Raw genomic sequence first — 14,325 nt, 5'->3', positions numbered from 1 at the left:
CTAATAGCTAGTGATGTTGAGCATCTTTTCATGTGCTTTTTAGCCATTTGTATTTCTTCTTTGGAGAAGCATCTGTTCAAATCTCTTGCCCAATTTTTAAATGGGTTGTTCATCTTTTTGTTTTTGATATAGGATTTCTTTACATATGCTGGATATTAAGCTCCTATCAGATATATGGTTACCAAATATTTTCTCCCATTGGGTAGGCTGTCTTTACACTTTCTTGATAAACTTCTTTGAGGTGCAAAAGGCTCTAATTTTGAGGAGGTCCCATTTATCTATTTTTTTTTTTTCTTGCTGCTTGTGCTTTGGGCATGAAGTTCATGAAACCATTTGCTATTACAAATTCCTGGAGATGCTTCCCTACATTGTCCTCCAAGGTCCTTATAATCGTGGCTTTTATATTTAGATCTTTGATCCATCTTGAGTTGATTTTTGTATAAGGTGTGACATGTAATCCTCTTTCATTCTTTTGCAAATGGTTATCCATTTCTCTAAGAAACATTTGTTGAAGAGGCCATTCTCTCCCAGTTGAGTGGGCTTGGTGACCTTGTCAAATATCAGATGGCTGTATATGTGAGGATCTATATCAGAACTTTCAATATCATTCCATTGGTCAGTATGTCTATTCTTGTGCCAATTCCATGTGATTTTGGCCACTGTAGCTTCGTAGTGTGTTTTAAAGTCAGGTAGTGTGATTCCTCCAATTTCATTTTTCTTTTTCAATATATCTTTGGCTATTTAGGGCCTCTTGCCCCTCCAAAACAAAATTTCATAGTTAGTTTTTCCTGTTCACCACAAAATGCTGCATTGATTTTTATTGGGATTGCATTGAATCTGTAGATCAGTTTGGGTAGGATAAACATCTTAATGATATTTAGTCTTCCTATTCATGAACAGGAAATATTCTTCCATTTATTTAATTTTTCTTTGATATCCTTTAATAGTGTTGTATAGTTTTCTGTGTATAAGTCTTTTACAAACATTTTTAGTTAAATTTATTCCTAGGTATTTGATTTTTTATTTACTATTGTAAATGGTATTTTTTTCTTGATTTCCTCCTGAGATTGCTCATTATTGGTGAACAGAAATGCTACTGATTTTTGCGCATTTATCTTATAGCCTGCGACTTTATTGAACTCATTTATAAGTTCTAGAAGCTTTGTTGTAGATGTCTCAGGACTTTCTATGTATAGGATCATGTCATCTGCAAATAGCGAAATTTTTACTTCTTCCTTTCCAATTTGGATGCCTTTTATATCTCTTGCTTGAGCAAGTACTTCTAACACAATGTTAAATAAGAGGGGTGATAGTGGGCATCCTTGTCTTATTCCTGATATTAAAGGGAAAGATTTTAGGATTTCATCATTGTAAATGATGTTAGCTGTGGGCTCTTCATATGTACCCTTTATCATGTTCAGAAAGTTTCTTCTTTTCCTATCTTTTGCAGTGTTTTTATCAGGAAGGGATGCTGTATTTTGTCAAATGCTTTTTCTGCATCTATAGATATGATCATGTGGGTTTTTTTCCTTTGATCTGTTTGTGTGGTGTAATACATTGACTGATTTTCTTGCATTGAACCATCCTTGCATACCAGAGATGAAACCCATTTGGTCATGGTGTATAATTCATTTGATGTGTTGTTGAATACAATTAGCAAGTATTTTGCTGAGGATTTTAGCATCTAGGTTCATTAGAGAGATTGGTCTGTAATTTTCCTTTCTTGTGGTGTCTTTGGTTTTAGTATTAGGGTAATGTTGGCATCATAGAATGAGTTAGGCAATGTTCCTTCTGTTTTGATTTTTTAAAAGAGTTTAAGCAAGACTGGTGTTAATTCTTTCTGGAATGTTGGTAGAATTCACCTGTGAAGGGATCTGGTCTAGGGCTCTTTTTAGTTGGGAGGTTTTTAATGAGTGATTCTATCTCTTTACTTGTGATTGGTTTGTTGAGATAATCAATTTCTTCTTTTGTCAATGTAGGCTGCTTATGTGTTTCTAGGAATTTGTCCATTTCCTCTAAATTGACCTTCTTGTTGGCACATAGTTTTCAAAGTATCCTCTTATGATAGTCTTTATTTCTGTGGGGTCAGTGGTAATATCTCCTTTCTCATTTCTTATTTTGTGTATTTGCATCTTCTCTCTTTTTTTCTTTGTTAGTCTAGCTAAGGGTTTGTCAATTTTATTGATCTTCTCAAAGAACCAGCTCTTGGTTTTGTTAATTTTTTCAAGTGTTTTCTTATTTTCTATTTCATTTAGTTCTGTTCTTATCTTTGTTATTTCTTTCTTTCTCCTTCCTTTGGGGTTGCTTTGTTGTTTTTTTACTAATTCCTCCAAGTGTGCAGTTCATTCTTCAATTTTAGCTCTTTCTTCTTTTTTGATGTATGAGTTTATGGCTATAAATTTCCCTCTCAGTACTGCTTTTGCTGCATCCCATAAGTTTTGATATGTTGTGTTGTCATTTTCATTAGTTTCAAGGTGGTTATGAGTTCTTTTGAGATTTCATCCTTGACCCACTGTTTGTTTAAGAATATGTTGCTTCACTTCCATATCTTCATGCCTAATATGGTTCTCTGGCCCTTACAGATTTCCAGCTTCATTTCACTGTGGTCAGTGAAATTATTTTGTATGATTTCTATTTTTCTGAATTCATTGAAACTTTCTCTGTGGCCTAGCATGTGGTCTATCTTGGAGAATGATCCATGTGCACTTGAGAAGAATGTATATCATGCTGTGTTTGGGTGTAGTGTTCTATTTATGTCTCTTAGGTCCAGATCCTCTAATGCATTATTAAACATCTTTGTTTCTTTATTGATTCTCTGTTAAGATGTTCTAATGGAGATAATGGTGTATTAAAGCTTCCCATTATAATTGTAGAGGCATTTATTCCTCCACTTAGGTTTTCCAGTGTTTGCCTTATGTATTTTGAGGCACCCTGGTTAGGAACATAAATGTTTATGATTGTTCTTTCTTCATGAAACATTACACCTTTTACTAATATGTAGTGTCCATCTTTGTCTCTCACAATAGTTTTGCATTTAAAGTCTATTTTTTCTGATATTAGTGTAGCTACTCATGCCCATTTTTGGTTATTGTTTGCTTGTAAGATTGTTTTCCAGCCATTCACTTTCAACCTCCTTGAATCCCTGGGTCTAAGATGTGTTTCTTGTGGACAGGTCATACTTCCTTATCCATTCTGCCATTCTGTGTCTCTTGACAGGTGAGTTTAATCCATTAACATTCAGTGTTATTATCTCAAGGAATTATTTACATTAGCCATATTTTCTTTGGATTTGTGTATGTCATATGTTGTTTTTGTTTCTCTTTTTGTCTTTTTCTTGTTCTTACACTCTCTTCCAACTCTGTCTCTCCTGTTTTTTTCTTTCCTCCTGTAGAACTTCCTTTACTATTTCTTGAAGGGCAGGTTTCTTTTTAGCATACTCTCTTAGTTTCTGTTTATCTGTGAATATTTTGAACTCTCCCTCATTTTTGAATGCCAGCTTTGCTGGATATAGTATTCTTGGCTGGAAATTTTTTTCTTTTAGTACCTTGACTATGTCATACCTCTGCCTTCTTGCCTCCGTGGTTTCAGATGAGAAATCAGCACTTAATCTTATTGAATTTCCCTTATATGGGATGGTTCCCTTTTCTCTTGCAGCCTTCAGTATTTTCTCTTTGTCTTGAGCATTGGATAATTTGACAAGTATATGTCTTGGAGTAGGCCTATTGTGATTTATACTGTTTGGGGTGCATTGTGCTTCCTGGACATGTACATCCATCTCCCTCAATAGGTTTGGGAAGTTTTCAGCCATTATTTCCTCCAATACCTCTTCTGTCCTTTTCCTTTCTCTTCTCCTTCTGGGATGCCTATAATGTATATGTTTGTGCATTTTGTGTTGTCATTCAGATCCCTAAGTCCCTGCTGGATTTTTTTCTATCCTTTTATCTATCAATTCTACTGTGTGTTTGATTTCAAATGTACTGTCTTCCACACCACTAATTCTTTCCTCTGCCTCCTCAAATCTGCTGTTATTTGCTGAAAGTATATTTTTTATCTCTTGGATTGTGCCATTCATCACCATCATATCCATTATCTTATCTTTGTTTACAATTTCTTCAGTATGCTCTCCAAGCATTTTCTTAATAACCTTAATCTTTTCCTTCACTTCATTAAGTCGGTCCATGATATTTGTTTGAGAGCTTTGATTAGTTGTTTGATGTTCTGCTCCTCTCCCTGGTTTTTATTTTGTTCATTGGATTGGGCCATGTCTTCCTGATTATTGGCATGGTTTGTAATTTTTTGTTGCTGTCTGGTCATCATTTTATCTTGGTGTGTTTGTTCAGTTGATTAGCTTCTCCATCTAGTCTTGGGCTTTATTTAGGTGCTGTTGTGTGTGTGTGTGTTAAATTTTCTCTTTGATACTTTGTTTTTATTCTATTTCCTTCTTGTTGTCTAAGTTCCCTTGAGCAATCACTCTTTTTGTTGCACTCTCTCCAGATTGATGTGCAGAAGCCTCCTGCTTTGTGGGTCCCCAAAAACAGCTCACTCAGGCAGGATTTTGTCCCCATTCAGCCATTCTTTTTTTGTAGGAGTGATGATGTGGGTGCACTCACTCCAACGTCTTCTTGCCCCACCTCTGAAATTAAAAACTTTTGCCCTCCATGAACATCACTCTGATAAAGCCTGAGTAAAAATTTCAGCTGTGAAGAGGATGAAAAGAAACTGACAGGTTGGGAGAAAGTATTTGCAAATTCCATAAACAACAAAGAACCAGTAACCAGAATATGCAAAGAACTCTCAAAGCTTAACTGTAAAAAATAATTCAATAGAAGATAGGCAAAGTATGTGGCCAGACAGATCACTGGAAAGTATATACAAATGACTAACAAGCACATGAAAATATGTTTGACATCAAGAATCATTAGTGAAATGCAAATTAAAGCCATAATGAGATATTTCTACATGCATATCAGAAAGGTTCCAATAAAAAAAATAGTGACAACAGCAAATGCTGGCAAGGATGGGAGAAACTGGATTGATCATGCACTGCTAATAGGAATGCAAAATGGTACAGCTACTTTGAAAAACAGTTTGCAGTTTCTTACAAAACTTGTGGGAAATAACAACTTGTGTTCATAGAAAAATTGGTATACAGAAAAAAATTGATACTTATAAAAGCTTTATTCAGAATAGTTAAAAAATGGAAACAACTCAGATGTCATTCAACGGACAAATTTTAAACAAACTGTCATATATCCTTACCATGGAATACCACTCCACAAAAAAAGTAAGGAATTACTGATACATGCAAAAACCTGGTGAATCTCCAGTGAATGATGCTGAATTTAAAAAATAATAATAACAAACCCAAAAGATTACATACTGTATGATTCCATTTATTTAACTCCTTTGAAATGACAAAATTATAGAAATGGAGAGCAGATTAGTGGTTACAAAGAACAGGTATAGGCAGGGAGAAGATGTGGATGTTGCTATACAAGGGCAACCTGAGGAATCCTTGTAGTGAAGGAGATATCTTTATCTTGACAATGATGCAGATACACAAACCTATAAATGTGATAATAAACTGCATAAAACAAAACATACACATACACATACATAGGAACACAAGTAAAGCTGGATAAATCCTAATGAGAGAGTTGAAACTGGTTGAAATAGAGTTCTATACTTGTAAGATGTAATCATTATGGGGAACTGTGGAGAGGGTACCTGGGATCTCTGCATCATTTCCTAAACTGCATGTACATCTATAATTATCTCAAAATAAGAAACTTAATTTTTTAAATCCCTCTAGAATTTAGTAATCAAAATAATGCAGTGTCTGCAACTGCAAGCAAGACAGATCCATCTGCCCCATGGGATCTAAGCCCCCTCTCAATTAGAAACAGAGTGGGCATCCCCATCTCAAAATTCTCAAGATTGAGAAATGAACAATGGACTAAAGTAGGCTAATTATTATTCTATTATAGATATTATTATTTTAGCATTGGAAGAACTTTTATCATTGATATAAACATAGTGGCCACCAGAGATTCTGAGGGATAGGAGAGGGAAGAATAGTTGTAATATAGGGGCATTTTCAGAACATTGGAATAGTCCTGTATGACATTGCAATAACAGATACAGGCCATTGTGTATTTTGTTATAAGCTACAAAATTGTGTGGGACAGAGTATACACTATAATGTAAACTATAGTCCATGGTTAGTAGCAATGCTTCAACATGTGTTCATCAAATGTAACATATACCACACTAATGAAGGATGTTAATGTGGGAAAGTGTGGGAGAAGGAATGTGGGAAAGTGTGGGAAGGGGACAGGGAATACGGGAATCCCCTATATTTTTTATGTAACATTTACATAATCTAAAGCTTCCTTACAAATAAAAAATAAAAAATAATTTTTTTTAAATAATGCAATCTGGTCCTGTGGAAAGAGAACATTCAGAACCATGTAAACAGGGAAATCTCCAGGATCACACAGGCAGATGCAAGATAAGATGCATATGCAGGAAGGACAAGGAGGCACCTACACACTTTGACCTGGAGTTACTCTCTAAACTCATTGTATGGATAAACCCTGAGAGTACTTGTACAGGTCAATCTGCAAGAATAGAGAAAGGTGTTTTCTTTTTCAGCTTCTTTTATTGTTGTTTTTGTTAGCTTCTGTCATTGAAGGAAAGCTTTGTCATACACTAGCTGGATACAAACTTAAGGAACAGACCCCTCAGAGTCAAAATTCCAGCAATAGTACATTAAAATATAAAAATGTCCTGGTTTCAACAAAATATTACAAAGAAGCAATGATACAGGCAAAGAAAAAATGAAAGCATTAGAAATCATCAATGAGGAGGATCATACATGGGATAGACTTTTTAAAAATGGTCCTAAATATGCTCAAAGAGCTAAAGGAAAACATGGACAATGAATGAAAAGAAATCAGGAAAACAATAGATGAATACAAAGAAAATGTCAGTGGAGAAGGAAATTATGAAAAGGAGGCAAACAGAGCAGAAGACCATAGTAACAGAAATTGAAAATTCCTTAGAGGCATTCAACAGCAGATTGGAGCTTGCAGAAGAAAGAAACTGAGAACTTGAAAGTAAGATGATTGTAATCATCCAGTTAGAGGAGCACAAAGAAGAAAGAATGAAGAAAAGTGCATAGATCCTGACAAACCAATGGAACTCCATCAAACATACCCATATACGCATTGTGGAGTACCAGGAGGAGAAGAAAGAGAGAAAGGAGAAAAGGAAATATTCAAAGAAATAATGGTTGAAAACTCCAAATATAACAAAAGACATGAACATATACATCCAAGATGCTTAATAAACTTCAAAGAGCATAACCCAAATAGACCTCCACTGGAGCATAATAAAATCAAACTGTCAAATGCCAAAGATACATAGAGAATTCTGAAAACCACAAGAGAGAAATAATGTGCCTTATACAAGTGAGTGTCAAAAGATTATGTGCCAATTTCTCATTGGAAACCATGGAGGTAAGAGGGTAGTGGGATGATATATTTAAAGTGCTGAAAACAAAAATTTGCCAACCAAGAATTCTCTATCTGGCAAAGCTCTTTCAAAAATGAGAGAGAGATTAAGATATTCCAAGATAAACAGAAGTTGAGGGAGTTCATCACCACTAAACCAGCCCTATAAGAAATGTTATAGTGACTTCTGCAGAGTTGAAAGAAAATGATGCTAGATAGTAAATCAAAGATGCATGAATAAATATAGCTAGCTCTCTGGTGAGGGTAATGACAAGGGTAAATATATATGCCAGCACTATTGTATTTTTGCTTGGAAACGCCACTTTTTATTCCCTACAGGATCTGAAACACAAATGCATAGAAGAAATAATAAACCAGTGGTTTGGAATGCATAATATATAAATATTTAATAGTGAAAAGAACTAAGCAAAAGTAGGGAGATAGAAGGGTATAGGAATGGAACATAGTATATAAGTTATTGGAGTTAAGTTGGTATCAAAGTAACTGAGATTATTATGGATTTAAGATATTAAATTTAAGTCCCATGGCAACTACAAAGAAAATATCAGAGAATACGCAGACTCAAAAAGACAGAAATTAGAGAATAGGTGACCAAGGATGGGGGGCAGTAGGAATGGGGAATTAATCTATAATCGGTGTCAGCTTTCTGTTTGGGCAGATGGAAAGTTTGAGTAATGGAAGGTGGTGACAGTTCCTCAATATTGTAAATGTAATTAATCCCATTGTATGATATGGTTGAGAGTGGTTAAGATGGAATATTTATGTTGTATATATGTTCTCACAATTACCAAAAACAAAAAAGCAACTAAAGAGACAATGACAAATAAATGCAATAAATGATCCTGGATGGAATCTAGCAAGAGAAGAGAAAAGGCTCAAAGAGACGTTACTGGGTCATATGAAAAAACTGGAATATGAACTGCAAGCTTTATATCAATGTTAAATTGCTTGAACTTGATTACTATACTTAAGGTGCTTACATTAGTGGATTTCCTTGTGCTTAGGAAATGTACATAGCAGTATTAAGTGTTCAGGGAGCATGATGTATATAATCCACATTCAAGTGTTCAGAAAACAGGCCAATCTATTGAGAAAGAGAGAGAGAACAGAGAGAGAGATGGCAATGTAACAAAATGTTAAAATTGGTTTTTCTGGGTATGTGAGAGTGGGTTTAGGGGTATTTTGGAGTTCTATGTATAGAGTTTATATTTTTTTACAACTGCCTGTAAATTTGAAAGTATTTCAAAATTAAAAAGTTTTTTAAAAGTGAAAATAATGCAATCTAAACTACTAACCTTAACCCCTGGTTGCTCACATAGAGTCAAAGATCCCAGCCTCATTAACTCTGCCTCCTCACTCAGTGCAGCCTTTATAGGACTACAGTTAGAAGTACTAAAAAAAGAATTTGGGGTTTGATTTTATGAGATGTGAATATGGCCAAGCTTTTTTTTTTTTTTTTTTTTCATTTTCTTCATTAACAAGAAGACTTTGGACATGTCACTTAACCATTTATTCATCTTTCGGGAATAATGACGAAACAATTGAGTTTGTTTTTAGAATTAAATAAAATAAATGTGCCTGGACAGGATGTTTTATAATAATGTTTCCATAATTTGTTAAGCTGCCTTTTGTATGTTATTTTATTTTTTGAAGTTGAAATAACATTTTAAAAGGTTTTTTTGAAGTACTAGCAATCATCTGGTTTGGACTGCTAGCTACTGACTAGCTTAAGGTGGACAAGGGCAAGAGGGAAGGAGGCAGCGTCTCATAAGAACATGTGTTCAGCATCGCACAATGGTCCAGAGTCAAAACTGACAGGCAGAAGAGGCTACCATCTGAGGATAGACCACCAACACAGAAGAAAACAATCAGGTTGTGTGTGTCGTTCACCATTACAAAAACACACACTAAGTTCGACTGGGTTGTACAAAGAAATCATGCTGCTGCTGCCGCTGATGCTGATGTAGTCAACAAGTACCGCTGTCTCGTAAGGGAATATTACAATTCCTTCTTTAGAACCATAGTAATAAAGTCACCATTTTATAAAAAGACTACTTAAGGGAAGAGGTGGGAAGTGAATTGCCAACATCTCAGAGGTAGTAAACGACAAAGCCAAGATTCAAAACCAAGTTTTCTAATTCTAAGGCCTTTACTCTCTCCAAGGCCCACAACGCCATGGCTGCTCCAGCTATGGAGAGTATTTGCTAACGCTATATAGAATGCTATAACTGGCAGAAGAAAAATTGTATGATTAAATTGATCATTCTCACCTTTCATCATGTGGATTTTAAATACTAGTTTGGAGGGATAAATCTTTGAGGTCATATGTAAGAAAATCATGTTGCATATGAATACCTCATTTCATTAATAACACACAAAATGCTTTCAAGTACACTTGATCCTCTCACAATCCTATAAAATAGGTAGGGCTGGATTTGTTATTACAATTTATTAAAATGAGAAAAATGAGCCTTGCAGAGGCTTAGTGACTTGCCAAGAATGACATAGTTTTATATTAGAGGTGGAGCTGGAACAAGAACTCACATTCTCTATCTTCAGGTTTTACACTTTCTCTTATTTGTTTTCTTTTATGCTATGTTTTTTATATACAAAAGGATATATAGTATGACTGATCACCCAGCCTAAGAATCTGAACATGACCATTAACATTGAGGTCCCTGTGTGCCCCTCCCAAAGGCCACTGTGTTTTCAACTCCAGAGATCATTCACATGGAATATAATGTGAAGGATGCCCCCCTGGAGTTGTGTGCCTGGCAGCCCCCATCTCACCTATCCCTCTCCAATCCTGAATATGGATTTTCTTGTTATTTTTAATATATCTGTATTACTCTAAAAAACAGATTGTTTAATTTTGCCTGGTTTTTTTAATTGCATAAGCAAAATCATATCGTTCATAGTCTTCTACACTTGCTTTTTCACTCCATATTTTGCATGTGAGATGCATCTATGTTGATGTGAGTAGCTACAGTTCATTTTCCAGAGCAGTATAGTATTTCACGGTATGCAATCACCACAATTTGTCTAGTCTCCTGCCAATGAACATTTGAGTGGCATCCAGAATGGGGCTATCATAAACAATGCAGCCAGGAATAGTCTTGTACATGTCTCTGGGCCCACTGGTATAAGGATTTCTCTTTAAGTAAGAGTGGAATTATTAGGTTGTCAGGTTTGCACATTTTCAATATTACTATATAATGTCAAATTGTTTTCCAAAGTTTTCTACCAGTCTCTACCTTGATCATCATTGTATAAGAGTTTGGTTTTCTCCACATCCTCAGTAACCCATACAGGATTAAGGTGGGCCCTTAATCCAGTATAACTGGGTCTTTATAAGCAGAGGAAATTTGTAAACAGTTATTCATAGATGGAGAGAGAAGACCATGTGACTGAGACCGAGTTTGGGTTATCACAAACCAAGGATCATCATAGATTGCTGGCCATCACCAGACTCTACAGACTTCAGTGGAAACATGGCCTTGTCAACATCTTGATAAAAACTTCTAGCCTCCACAACTGTGAGATAATAAATTCCTGTTGTTCAAGCCAGATAATCTATGATACTTAATTACCACAGCCCTGACAAACTAAGGCATCATAGGCAAAAAAAAAGAACCTAGACTTGACCTTATATCTTATACAAAAATTAACTTAAAATGGATCAAGGAATTACATGTAAAACATAAAACTTTTAGAAAAAATATGGGAGAAAAATCTTCATGATATAGGGCTAGGCAAAGAGTCTTAGACTTGACGCCAAAAGCACAATCTATAAGAGGAAAAAATTTTATCATTTTGGACCTCATCAAAACTAAAAACTTTTACTTTGCAAAAGACCATGTGAACAGGATGAAAAGACAAGTTACAGACCAGGAGAAAGTATTTGCAAACCACATATTTTTGAAATTTCCTAATATAGAGGAGTTATTTTGCTATTGTTTTTCTTAACCGATTTTTAGGTTGACTTGATTTATAAATTGCTCTGAGAAGATTTTTGAAATTACCAATAGTGATACTTATCAATCTGATAAATGTTGGATATATAGTAAATAAATCAATTTCTCTTTGCAGTTCTGTTCATTTTTGCTAAATATACTTAAAGCTATGTTATTATATGCATTTAAACTTAGAAAGATAAATTGAACTTTTAAAAACTAACTTTGCAGTCATCTTCCTTAACCCTGTTTAACTTTAAAGTCTATTTTGTCCAATAATAATATGGTTATACCAGCTTTCATTTGATAAGTATTTGTCTTTTTCTGTCCTTTTACTTTCAGTTTTCTGTTATTCTTATGCTCTCAGTATGTGTGTTGTTTTTATCTAGTGTGGCAATGTTTGCTTTTAATTGGAGAGTTTAGATAATTTATATTATTAAAAACACATCTATTTATTGAAAACATGATACATCTGGATTTATTTCTTATGTGTGGGTTCTGTGTTGTTTTGTTGTGTTTTTTTTTGCTTTCATCATATCCTGCTTTTTCTGCTTCTTTTCTTTCTTTCCTTTTCCTTTCTCTCTCTCTCTTTCTCTATTTCTTTCTTTTCACCTTCATTTGGATCAATTGAATTTTTTCCCTTATTTCATTTATTCTCCTCTAACAACTGGGAATATATATATATATATATATACTCTATTTCAATTCTTATGCCAACCCAGAAACTTAACATATATATTTAACAAAATGCAAGATTAATTAATATCTCTACGGTCACCGAAACAATACATGGCATTTGGAGTGCTTTACATATGATGTAATTTTGTATTTCCTAGTAGAAAAAATAGAGCAGAGAAAGGGGGTCTGGAGTGCTGAGAAGAATGGGGCAGGTTGCAATTTAAAATATATAGTCAGTGTAATCCTCACTGAGGAGATGTTACAGCAAAGATTTAAAGGAGGTGGTGGAAGTCCTGCAGAAGCTGGGGAAAGAATGTGTCACACCAAAGAATCAGGAAGTACAAAAGCCCTAAGGAAGAAATAAGCCTGAAGGGATCTAGGAATAGTGAGAAGGTCCTTGTGACTGGAGCAAAGTGAGTCAGGGGGGAATGCTAGGAAATGGAGTAAAAGAAGCAATGAAGCGCCAGCTTGCGTGGACTTTGTAGGACATTGTGAAGATGTGTGACTTTTCCTCAGAATAAAATGTGGAGCTTCTGGAGGTTTTTTTTTTAATTGTGTTAATATACATATGACATAAAATTTCCCATTTCAACATTTTCAAATGCACAATTCAATGATGTTGATTGCATTCACAATGTGCTATCATCACCACCATCCATTACCAAAACTTATTCATCACCCCAAACAGAAACTCAGTACTTATTATGCATTGACTCCTCATTTCCCTTCTCTCCACCCTCCCTGTTCCTGGTAATTTGTAGTCTACTTTTTGTCTCTATGAATTTGTATATTCTAGTCATTTCATATAAATGAAGTTATGTAATATCTGTGTGTAGCAGTTTGATATAATTGGTGAATTCCAAAAAGAAATATTGGGTTATGCTTGTAATATGATCTTGTACCTGGGCATTATTGAGTTATGATTAGGGCAAGGCAAAGAACAGAGTTGGGGGTTTCTGATGTTAGAGTTTGATGCTAAAGACCCGGGAAGTCAGCACCCAGAGGAAAGAGAAGCCAGCACCAGGAAGGAAGGAACCTTGAACCCAGAGAAAAGCAAGCCCCAGGAACATAGGAGCCCCAGGAAACCTGAACCCTCACAGTCGTGGGCAGCCATCTTGCTCCAAATACACTTTGGTGAGAGAAGTAACTTATGCTTTAGGGCCTAGTATCTGTAAGCTCCTACCCTAAATAAATACCCTTTATAAAAACCAACCAGTTTCTGGTATTTTGCATCAGAACCCCTTTGGATTACAAAAAAACTGTGCTTTTGTATCTGACTTATTTTACTCAATCTGATGTCCTAAAGGTTCGTCCATGATGTAGCATGTATCAGGACATCATTCATTTTTATGTGGTATGTATATTTTGTTTATCAGTTTATCTGTTGATAGACACTTGGGTTGCTTCTACCTTTTGTTTATTGTGAATAATACCCCTATGAGCATTGGTGTGCAAGTATCTATTCAAGTCCCCGCTTTCAATTCTTTGGGGTATATATCTAGAAGTGGAATTGCCAGTACATATGTTAATTCTATTTTAACTTTCTGAGGAACTGCCAAACTGTTTTCCACAGCAGCTACACCATTTTACATTCTCACCAACAATGTATGAGCATCCTATTTCTCCACATCCTCACCAACACTTACTTTCTGCTTTTTAAATAATAGCCATCCTAGAGGGTGTGAAATCATATCACATTATGGTTTTGATTTGCATTTCTCTAATACGTAATGAGGTTGAGCATCTTTTCATTCCTTACTGGCCTTTTGTATCTCTGGATTCAAGTCCTTTGCCCATTCTTTAATTGCATTTTGTCTTTTTGTTGTTGTGTTGTGGGAGTTCTTTATATATTCTGGATATTAAACTCTTCTTTAGAAACATGGTTTCCACAAATTTTCTTCCATTCTTTAGGTTGTCTTTTCACTTTCTTGATAATGTCCTTTGATGCACAACATTTTTTCATTTTTAAGAAGTCCCATTTATCTATTTTTTCTTTTGCTGCTCATGTTTTTGGTGTAAAGTCTAAGAATCCATTGGCTAATACAAGGTCCCTATGTTCTCTTCTAAGAGTTTTACAGTTTTTAACTCTTATATCAATGATTCATTTTGTCTTAATTTTTGTATATGTTATGAGGTTTGAGGACAGTTTTTTGTTTTTT

Source organism: Dasypus novemcinctus, chromosome 1, assembly GCF_030445035.2.
Source record: "Dasypus novemcinctus isolate mDasNov1 chromosome 1, mDasNov1.1.hap2, whole genome shotgun sequence".
Taxonomy (NCBI): Eukaryota; Metazoa; Chordata; class Mammalia; order Cingulata; family Dasypodidae; genus Dasypus; species Dasypus novemcinctus.
The sequence above is the reverse complement of the archived record's forward strand: the minus strand, read 5'-3'. Positions refer to the sequence as shown.